We start from the raw sequence: 11938 nt of genomic DNA on the forward strand, positions 1-11938 counted from the left end.
TGTATCATTAGCTATGTATTGGAAAGTACATGTGTAGAATATTTCTATCATTGCAGACAGTCCTATCGGACAGCTCTGTCTTAGCCATAATTACTGAATTATTTACTAATTAAATAATATAATGTCTGGAACTTGCTTTAAAATAATCAAGTGTAGATAAAAGTAGAATGGGTAGGAACATAAACAAATCGAACTGATCATTATTGAAGCTGGATCACGGGGAAGGAAGAAATGATCTATTCTCCCTACATATATGTATGTTTGAAAATTTCCATAGTAGAAAATTAATAAAGTCTCCATACTTCTGTCTTTACCATTCCAAGCCCTTAGCACTTCTCCTAGTAAGTAGTCATTTTATTTGAAATAGTTAGAAAATAATAAAAATAATCTATACACACATATGACAACATTTTTTATACTTTATAATTAGTTTGCCTAAAAGGATGATATCATAGATACTATTCAGTAGTTTGCATTTTTATTAAGCAAAATATTCTAGAAAACTTTCCATTTAGCACATACAAATCTGCTTTATTCTTTCTAAAGGCTATTCAATAATACACTGTATAGGTATATCATAATCTATTACAATTTATTTAAGTAGTTGTCACGGACAAATGGGCTTCCCAGGTGGTGCTATTAGGAAAGAACTCATCTGCCAATGCAGGAGACATAAGAGACATGGGTTTGATCCCTTTGTTCGGAAAACCCCCAGAGGATGGCATGGCAACTCACTCCAGTATTCTTGATTGGAGAATCCCATGGACAGAAGAGCCTAGCAGGCTACAGTCCATAGGGTTGCAAGGAGTCAGACACAACTGAAGTGACTTAGCACACATGCACACACTCCATGGACAAATACAGGCTACAGAATGGATGCTTGGTGGAGGTGAGGGTTGGAGCTCTAGAGTAGGTGGGGAGGACCTGTAAGTGACTTACCTGAGAGAAATGGATTAGAATAAGGTAATTCAGTGGGATAGAAGAAAGAGCTTAGATTAAAAAATATTTAAGAGTAAAAAATATTTAAGAGCAGAATTAAGAGAACTTGGTGATTTCCTGAATATGAATGAGGAAGTGGGAGAGGTCAGGGAGGACCCCAAGCTTTTTGACCTGGACAAGTGGTAACAACAGTCTTTAAAGAAAGAAATCACTCTCATAGGAAGGAAAAGTTAACGAGCTTTGCTTTAGACATGTTCCGATTCAGCTGTCTGTAAGTCTTCACAGTTGCCTATATGCATCCTAAGGTCAGGAGAAGGTGGAGTGAAGCAGAGGTCTTCAGCATATACTTGGTGATACAAGCCAAAAGAGTGAACTAAATCACCCAGTCTTTCTGAGATACAGTTCCCTTGTTAAAGGGTATGATAATGCTCCTCTCTCAACCTCCAGCACATGTACACAGAGAGAGTAGAGCCATTCTGGAGCCAACACTATGATTTACTGTTGTGTGACATGCCAGTGCTCACATGTGCATTATTGATGAACACAGAATGACAAGATAAGATTTGTGTTTTAGAAAGGTTACATGAAGGATGACTGAAACCTTGGAAGGTATAAATTATTATTCTAGTCATCTATGTGAGTAAGAATGAAAGGTTGATCTAAGCATGACAGTAGACTTAGAAATGAGCAAACAGATTTGGGAAATAGTTATGCTAATTTCTCTCCCAAGTTGCAAGGCACGTCGCCTCACTCAGATGATCTCAGATAATAGATTGGAAAGATGGATGAGGAAATAAGAAATATGAAGCTAAGTATTCTCAGCAGGTTTTGTAGAGAAATAAATCATTATCAGGACATGATACAACTCATGCAATTTGATATTATTTCAATTGACTCATAATTTCTATTCACTTATGATTTCCCTACCTCATGGTTTTGGCTTTTACAGTTTTCTCCATGTTACTGTTTCTGTGTTTCTCAACCACTTGTGTCCTTCTGTATATGTCTTACATTCAAATTCTCTAGAGAGAATCTGATTGGTTAAATAAACTTTTAGCCAATATAGTGTCACCTTGTGAAGAAATCTTTAATGCCTCCTGATGGATTGCCTCTGAGCAGATTCCACTCCTTGTTCAGTGGAACGTTACGTATGTCAGTACAAATATAGAGGATACATAGTCTATTGATGTTCAGAAGAAATGTTTAATGTGTTTGGGATGTTGCCTGGGAAGGCGGGTGGTGTCTTAAAACCTAAGAAGCTTCACAGAAAGTGATGAATTTCTCAGTCGTGCAGTCTTGGGTTTATCTCTCAAGGTAAAATCCAATTAAATAGGCCCACTGAGTGTGATGTACAAACCTGAATACTAATTTACCAACTTACAATGAGAAATTTTAAATTGTGGGGACTTAAATTACTAAGTCCACGTAACATATTTTCTCCCGGTGGGAAGACTCACAGCTTCATTCCATACAGGGAGAGAGGGAAAGATAAAGGGCACAATGTGCACGCCTAGACCCCTACATTCTTTTTTTATATATATATAAGTTTTAAAGTTTTTTTCTTACCTTGCTTTCTTTTAAAATTATTTATTTATTTATGGCTCAGCTGAGTCTTCACTGCTTGCACAAGGGCTTTCTCTAGTTGTGGTGCATGGGTTTCTCACTGCATAGGCTTCTCTTGATGCAGAGCATGGGCTCTAGAGCACCCAGGCTCCAGTAGTCATGGCCCACAGGCTCAGCAGTTGCGGTTCACAGGCTCTAGAGTGCGGTCTCGTTGGTTGCGGCGCACAGGCTTAGTTGCTCTGCAGCATGTGGAATATTCTCGGACCAGGGATTGAACCCATGTCCCCTCCACTGGCAGGAGGATTCTCAACAACTGGACCACCAGAGAAGTCCTACCCTAACTTTCTTAAGAGAAGTTTTAAGGAAGCCTCATCCAACAACTTCTGCTTCTATTGCACCAACCTGAAACATGTCGCATGACCTATTTATCTACAAGGTCAGCTGAGAAATATGGATTTTTGCTGGATGGATTGCCACCCTCAAATAAATCAGGATTCTGCTTGGAAATAGAGATAATTAATATTAATTAGGCAAACAACCATCACTCTCTTTATAAAAAGTAAATGAAAAAAAAGTAGAAAACATAGTACCCAGGAACTATGCAGTCTATAAAGGAGAAAAATAGGAATTGTCCATATTGACAGTGAAGGGAACACTAAGCAAATAAAAACAAAGACGGGTACTACTACAGGAAACATAACAGATTTATGAGTCACAAAATGCTATAGGGACATTCTGAAAATATAGCAGTAATAGTAGCATAATTTTTGAATCCCTCTTAATCCTCACATAGAACAGGGCAGGTAAACAGTGAACAAAAACCTCTTAGACAGCACTTATAGAAAACTAGGTGACAAGTTATTCCCATGAACCTAAAGTACAAGTAGCTATAAAATTCCTAAAAGAAAACATAGGAGAAAATCTTTTCAATCTTTGGGATAGATAAAAGTTTTTCAGATGGGTCACAAAAGGCACAAACCGTAAAAGAAACCACTATGCGGTTTTTAATTCCTGTGCAGAAGTTGTATCTTCTATTTGAACTTTCTATCTGCATCTAATAAATGTTTAGATCTAGCTGGAATTCAGTCCATGTTAAATATGATGTCTGTAGTTCAAATGGTTAAGAGCATTGATGAGGGTGAAAGAGGAGAGTGAAAAAGCTGGCTTGAAACTCAACATTCAAAAAAACAAAGATCATGAAATCTCCTGCAATGCAGGAGACCAGGGTTCAATCCCTGGGTAAGGAAGGTCCTCTGGAGAAGGGCAATGGCAATCCACTCCAGTATTCTTGCCTGGAGAATTCCATGGACAGAGAAGCCTGGCGGGCTACAGTCCATGGGGTTGCAAAGAGTCAGACACAACTGAGCGACTAACACACACAAATACTACATACAAAAATCCAGAACGGAGCTAATGGGAAAAATAAAACCCAGAGAACATGGCAAGAAAAATAGTACCACAGTGAGCCATCTGTGTGTTGAAAAGAATCTATAATACTGTGTACAATAAATGTTTAGGGAACTGGTTAGCCAGTAGATCCTTAAAACCTTGTGGTTTTGTGTCACATACCATTTTAAAACAGTAAAACCCAATCAGATTTTATATATTAAATCACATAAAGATATTAGACCATGATGTCTTAGTTAATGGATTTGCATTTTATCTGCTAAGAATTGGAAACTTTCTCGAAAGGCTAAGACTATTGTGACTTTCTGTGACCATGTCACACTTTTGTTTCTCAAGTTTCTCTGAAGTAAGTTGTATGCCTGTTCAAGGAGCCTGCCTTAGTCTCCCTGTTCTTAAAGCAATAGTACCACCCTGTGGTAAGATTAAAATGTTCAGTTACTACTGCTGCTGCTGCTGCTAAGTTGCTTCAGTCGTGGCCGACTCGGTGCGACCCCATAGACGGAAGCCCACCAGACTCCCCCGTCCCTGGGATTCTCCAGGCAAGAACACTGGAGTGGGTTGCCATTTCCTTCTCCAGTGCATGAAAGTGAAAAGTGAAAGTGAAGTCGCTCAGTCGTGTCCCACTCTCAGTGAACCCATGGACTGCAGTCTACCAGGCTCCTCCATCCATGGGATTTTCCAGGCAAGAGTCGTGTCCAACTCTTTGCGACCCCCATGAACTGCAGCACTCCAGGCTCCTCTGTCCTTCACTATCTCCTGGTGTTTGCTCAAGTTGATGTCAACAGAGTTGGTAATGCAATTTAACCATCTCAACCTCTGCCGCCCCCTTCTCCTTTTGCTTTCAATCTTTCCCAGCATGAGGATCTTTTCCAATGAGTCGACTTTGCATAAGGTGGCCAATGTATTGGAATTTCAGCTTCAGCATTAGTCCTTCCAATGAATATTCAGGATTGATTTCCTTTAGGGTTGAGTGGTTTGATCTTGCCATCCAAGGAACTCTCAAGAGTCTTCAGCACAATTCAAAAGCATTAATTCTTCGGTGCTCAACCTTCTTTATGGTCCAACTCTCACATCCATACATGGCTACTGGAAAAACCACAGTTTTGACTAGATGGATCTTTGTCAGCAAAGTGACGTATCTGCTTTGCAGTACGCTGTCTAGGTTTGTCACAACTTTCCTTCCAAGGAGCAAGTATTTTTTAATTTTATGGTGGCAGTCACTGTCCGCAGTGATTTTGGAGCACAAGAAAATAAAAATCTATCACTGCTTCCACTTTTTCCCCTTCCATTTGCCATGAAGTGATGGGACCAAATGCCATGATCTTCATTTTTTGAGTGTTGAGTTTCAAGCCAGCTTTTTCACTCTCCTCTTTCACCCTCATCAAGGAGCTCTTTAGTTCCTCTTCACTTTCTGCCATTAGAGTGGTATTGTCTGTATATCTGAGGTTGTTGAAATTTCTCCTGGCAATCTCAATTCCAGCTTGTGATTCATCCAGCTTCTCATTTCAAGTAATGTACTCTGAATGTAAGTTAAATAAGCAGATTATTCTATTATTCTAAATAATAAGATTATTCTGTCATTTTTGAGATTGCACCAAGTACTGCATCTTGGACTCTTTTGTTGACCATTTCTTCTAGGGAATTCTTATTCACAGTAGTAGATATAATGGTCATCTGAATTAAATTCTTCCATTCTCATCCATTTTAGTTCACTGATTCCTAAGATGTCAATGTTCACTCTTGGCATCTCCTGCTTGACCACATCCAATTCACCTTGATTCATAGACCTAACATATCAGGTTGCTATGTACTATTTTTCTTTACAGCATTGGACTTTACTTTCACCACCAGACACATCCACTGAGCAGTTGTTCCCACTTTGACCCAACTGCTTCATCCTTACTGGAGCTATTAGTAATTGCTCTCTGCTCTTCCCCAGTAACATATTGAACACCTTCCAACCTGGAGAGCTCATCTTCTGATGTCATATCTTTTTTGCCTTTCATGCTGTCCATGGTGTTCTCCATGCAAGAATACTGTAGTAGGTTGCCATTTCCTTCAACAGTAGACTACGTTTTGTCAGAACTCTTTACTATGACCTGACTGTCTTGAGTCACCATGCACGGCAGGGCTCATAGCTTCATTGAGTTTTGCAAGCCTTCCTCACAGAAACACATACAACTTTTTACAGCTGTTCTTTTTGTGTGTGTGTTTGTCAATTTATTTTTAAAATTTATTTATATTTAGGTGTGTGTGTGTGTGTGAAGTGTGAAAGTCTCTGTCGTGTTTGACTCTTTGTGACCCCATGGACTGTAGCCTGCTTGGTTCTTCTGTCTATGGAACTCTCCAGGCAAGAATACTGGAGAGGACTGCCGTTTCCTTCTCCAGGGGAACTTCCCAACTCAGGGATTGAACCCGGTTCTCCTGCATTACTGGCAGATTCTTTACCATCGGAGCCACCAGGGAGTTGTTTTACAACGTAGTGTTGGATTCTGCCATACATCAACATGAATCGGCATAGGTATACATACATCCCCTCCTTATTGAACCTCCCTCCCGCCTCCCACCCCATCTCACTCTAAATTGTCACAGAGCACTAGTTTGGACTCCCTGCCTCATACAGCAAATTCCCACTGGCTATCTGTTTTACTTATGGTAATGTATATGTTTCGATGCTACTCTCTCAATTCGTCCTATACTCTCCTTCCACCTCCATGTCCACAAGTCTCCGCTCTGTCTGTGCCTCTACTGGTGCCCTACAGATAGGTTCATCAGATCATTTTTCTCGATTCCATATATGTGCATTAATATTTGTTAATGATATTTGTTTTTCTCTTTCTGACCTACTTCATTCTGTACAACAGGTTCTAAGTTCAACCATCTCACTAGAACTGACTTAAATCCATTCCTTTGTATGGCCGAGTAATATTCCACTGTATATATGTACCACAACTTCTTTAGCCATTCATCTGTTGGTGGACATCTACATTGCTTCCATGTTCTAGCTATTGTAAATAGTGCTGCAATGACTATTGGGATACATGTGTCTTTTAGAATTGTGGTTTTCTCAGGGTTTATGCCTGGTAGTGGGATTGCTGGGTCATATGGTAGTTTTATTTCTACTTTTTTTTTTTTTAAGAAATCTCTGTATTGTTCTCCATAGTGGCTGTATCCATTTACATTCCCACCAACAGTGCAAGAAGGCTCCCTTTTCTCCACATTCTCTCCAGCATTTTTTGTTTGTAGATTTTTTGATGATGGCCTTTCTGACTAGAGTGAGGTGACACCTCATTGTACTTTTGATTTGCATTTCTCTAATAATTAGTGATGTTGAGCATCTTTTCATGTACCTGTTGGCCATCTGTATGTCTTCTTTGGAGAAATATCTGTTTAGGTCTTCTGCCCAGTTTTTTATTCAGTTCATTTCAGTCCAGTCACTCAGTCATGTCCGACTCTTTGCGACCCCATGAACTGCAGCACGCCAGGCCTCCCTGTCCATAACCAACTCCCGGAGTTTACCCAAACTCATGTCCATCGAGTCGGTGATGCCATCCAACCATCTCATACTCTGTCATCCCCTTCTGCTCTTGCCCCCAATCCTTCCCAGCATCAGGGTCTTTTCCAGTGAGTCAACTCTTCACATGAGGTGGCCAAAGTATTGGAGCTTGTTTTTCTGATGTTAACTGTATGAGCTGCTTGTCTATTTTGGAGATTAATTCTTTGTCAGTTGCTTCATTTGCAATTATTTTCTCCTATTCTGAGTGTTGTCTTTTCATCCTGTTCATGGTTTGGTTTGCTGTGCAAAAGCATTTATGTTTAATTAGTTCCCATTTGTTTATTTTTGCTTTTATTTCCATTACTGTAGGTGATGGGTCATAGAAGATCTTGCTATGATTTATGTTGAAGGGTGTTCTGCTCATGTTTTCTTCTAAGAGTTTTATAGTTTCTGGTCTTACATTTAGGTCTTTAATCCATTTTGAGTTTATCTTTGTGAATGGCATTAAGAAGTATTCTAATTTCATTTTTGACACGTATTTACAGCTGTTCTTTGGGAGTGGAACGAAGACTGACCTCTTCCAGTCCTGTGGCCACTGCTGAGTTTTCCAAATTTGCTGGCGTATCGAGTGCAGCACTTTCACAGCATCACCTTTGAGGATTTGAAATAGCTCAACTGGAATTCCATCACCTCCACTAGCTTTGTTCGTAGTGATGCTTTCTAAGGCCCACTTGACTTCACATTCCAGGATGTCTGGCTCTAGGTGAGTGATCACACCATCGTGATTATCTGAGTCATGAAGATCTTTTTTGTACAGTTCTTCTGTGTATCCTTGCCACCTCTTCTTAATATCTTCTGCCTCTGTCAGGTCCATACCATTTCTGTCCTTTATCGAGCCTATCTTTGCATGAAATGTTCCTTTGGTATCTCTAATTTTCTTGAAGAGATCTCTAGTCTTTCCCAATCTGTTGTTTTCCTCTATTTCTTTGCACTGATTGCTGAGGAAGGCTTTCTTATCTCTCCTTGCTATTCTTTGGAACTCTGCATTCAGATGGGAATATCTTTCCTTTTCTCCTTTGCTTTTCACTTCTCTTCTCTTCCCAGCTATCTGTAAGGCCTCCTCAAACAGCCATTTTGCTTTTTTGCATTTCTTTTCCATGGGGATTTTCTTGATCCCTGTCTCCTGTACAATGTCACGAACCTCTGTCCATAGTTCATCAGGCACTCTGTCTATCAGGTCTAGTCCCTTAAATCTATTTGTCACTTCCACTGTATACTCATAAGGGATTTGATCTAGGTCATACCTGAATGGTCTAGTGGTTTTCCCTACTTTCTTCAATTTAAGTCTGAATTTGGCAATAAGCAGATCATGATGCGAGCCACAGTCTGCTCCCGGTCTTGTTTTTGCTGACTGTATAGAGCTTCTCCATCTTTGGCTGCAAAGAATATAATCAATCTGATTTCGGTGTTGACCATCTGGTGATGTCCACGTGTAGAGTCTTCTCTTGTGTTGCTGGAATAGGGTGTTTGCTTTACCAGTGCATTCTTGCGGCAAAACTCTATTAGCCTTTGCCCTGCTTCATTCTGTACTCCAAGGCCAAACTTGCCTGTTATGCCAGGTGTTTCTTTACTTCCTACTTTTGCATTCCAGTCCCCTATAATCAAAAGGACACCTTTTTGAGTGTTAATTCTAGAAGGTCTTGTAGGTCTTCATAGAATCGTTCGACTTCAGCTTCTTCGGTGTTACTGGTCAGGGCATAGACTTGGATTACCGTGATATTGAATGGTTTGCCTTGGAAACGAACAGAGATCATTCTATCATTTTTGAGATTAGATCCAAGTACTGCATTTTGGACTCTTTTGTTGACCATGATGGCTACTCCATTTCTTCTAAGGGATTCTTGCCCACAGTAGTAGATATAATGGTCATCTGAGTTAAATTCACCCATTCCAGTCCATCTTAGTTCGCTGATTCCTAGAATGTCGATGTTCACTCTTGCCATCTCCTGTTTGACCACTTCCAATTTGCCTTGATTCATGGACCTAACATTCCAGGTTATCTCACATGCTAGTAAAGTAATGCTCAAAATTCTCCAAGCCAGGCTTCAGCAATACGTGAACCGTGAACTTCCAGATGTTCAAGCTGGTTTTAGAAAAGGCAGAGGAACCAGAGATCAAACTGCCAATATCTGCTGGATCATCAAAAAAGCAAGAGACTTCCAGAAAAACATCTATTTCTGCTTTATTGACTATGCCAAAGCCTTTGACTGTGTGGATTACAATAAAGTGTGGAAAATTCTGAAAGAGATGGGAATACCAGACCATCTGACCTATCTCTTGAGAAACCTGCATGCAGGTCAGGAAGCAACAGTTAGAACTGGACATGGAACAACAGACTGGTTCCAAATAGGAAAAGGAGTACGTCAAGGCTGTATATTGTCACCCTGCTTATTTAACTTCTATGCAGAGTACATCATGAGAAACGCTGGGCTGGAAGAAACACAAGCTGGAATCAAGATTGCCGGGAGAAATATCAATAACCTCAGATATGCGGATAACACCACCCTTATGGCAGAAAGTGAAGAAGAACTAAAGAGCCTCTTGATGAAGGTGAAAGAGGAGAGTGAAAAAGTTGGCTTAAAGCTCAACATTCGGAAAACTAAGATCATGGCATCTGGTCCCATCACTTCATGGGAAATAGATGTGGAAACAGTGGAAACAGTGTCAGACTTTATTTTTTGGGGGCTCCAAAATCACTGCTGATGGTGATTGCAGCCATGAAATTAAAAGACGCTTACTCCTTGGAAGGAAGGTTATGGCCAACCTAGATAGCATATTTAAAAGCAGAGACATTACTTTGCCAACAAAAGTACGTCTAGTCAAGGCTATGGTTTTTCCAGTAGTCATGTATGGATGTGAGAGTTGGACGGTGAAGAAAACTGAGCGCGGAAGAATTGATGCTTTTGAACTGTGGTGTTGGAGAAGACTCTTGAGAGTCCCTTGGACTGCAAGGAGATCCAATCAATCCATCCTAAAAGAGATCAATCCTGGGTGTTCATTGGAAGGTCTGATGTTGAAGCTGAAACTCCAATACTTTGGCCACCTCATGCGAAGGGTTGACTCATTGGAAAAGACCCTGATGCTGGGAAGGATTGGGGGCAGGAGGAGAAGGGGATGACAGAGGATGAGATGGTTGGATGGCATCACCGACTCGATGGACATGGGTTTGGGTAGACTCCGGGAGTTGGTGATGGACAGAGAGGCCTGGCGTGCCGCAATTCATGGGGTCGCAAAGAGTCGGACACGACTGAGCGACTGAACTGAACAGCTGTTCTTAATATGCCAAATAACTCTTTAGCACTCTGATGAAGCTTTGGATGCCTCCTCAGATTAATATTTGTAAATACACAAAATACAGGACCTAGAATTACAAACAGAACTACTCGTGTAAAGATACTGTTGTATTTTTATACAAGAAGCCAGAATAGGAGACTAGGAACATGAAATTATGTTTCCTTCAGAAGTAACTCTTCTTTATTATTCTTGTAATTGTGGATTGTAATTTTAGTTGTGTTTGCAGGTAGGTCTTTAGGAATCATATAATGGTTTTTTCTTAATCTTTATGAATATTTATACGCTTTTAAGAATGAGCAGGATTGTAGTCTGAACAGTGAAAAAATGTTGGGTTTTATACACAGGTCCTCCAAATACTTGAAATTTAGTTACCCTTGCCAAGAAGAAAGGATGGATTTCACAGGGTACTTCTGAAGGGGTGGCCTTGGAGAATAAGGGCTCACCCTGTGTGCCTTCATGAGACCCACGAAGTGAGGCAGACTGAGCAGTTGATGCTCTGATACAGCTCTGCTGGGTGATTCTGCTCTCAAGGGCTCAGAATTAATTTGTTGCTCACAGGGCTATTGAAGTAACTCTAGGTGCCATTAGAGGGCATTGTGAGGACTCTGATGCCAGTCAGAGGGGAGGCTATTGGTCAGTTTCTTGGAGGTTCAGAGCCAAATGCTAACGTCACACAGGTGCAAACTCATAATGGAATGACAGCACTTATTAATATCTTTTCTTCTTATTTTAGAAAAGGCTGTGTATATATATGTTGTGTGCGTGTGCCTATGTATATTTATGTGTGATTAGAGGACGGTAACTAATCTTTTTTTGTTTGTGTCATTGAGTGTATTTTTAGTGCCTGTTTTGTTAGGCATTGTGCTACTATGGCAGGTTTAAATTTTAGACCCTGACTAAGGATATATCAGAAAGACAATAACTATTTAATCAAATTAAGTTAGAGTCTACTCCAAAAACATACATTACTTTTTAATCAGGAGGAAAATAAATTTTAAAAATCTCTATGACCATATTGCTCAGTCATTATTGAGCCTCTCTCTGTATCAGACATCTGGAGCCCCACTTCACATTCCCAAACCTCCAACTCCAATGGCTGTGACAAACAGGTTCCTGCAGGCTTCCTCTCTCTTAGGATGAAAGCACCTCCCCTCAAGCTGTGCCTACTTTTCCTCACTT

This window comes from Giraffa tippelskirchi, chromosome 1 (assembly GCF_054371585.1).
Source record: "Giraffa tippelskirchi isolate mGirTip1 chromosome 1, T2T-mGirTip1v1.2.pri, whole genome shotgun sequence".
NCBI classification, from domain to species: domain Eukaryota; kingdom Metazoa; phylum Chordata; class Mammalia; order Artiodactyla; family Giraffidae; genus Giraffa; species Giraffa tippelskirchi.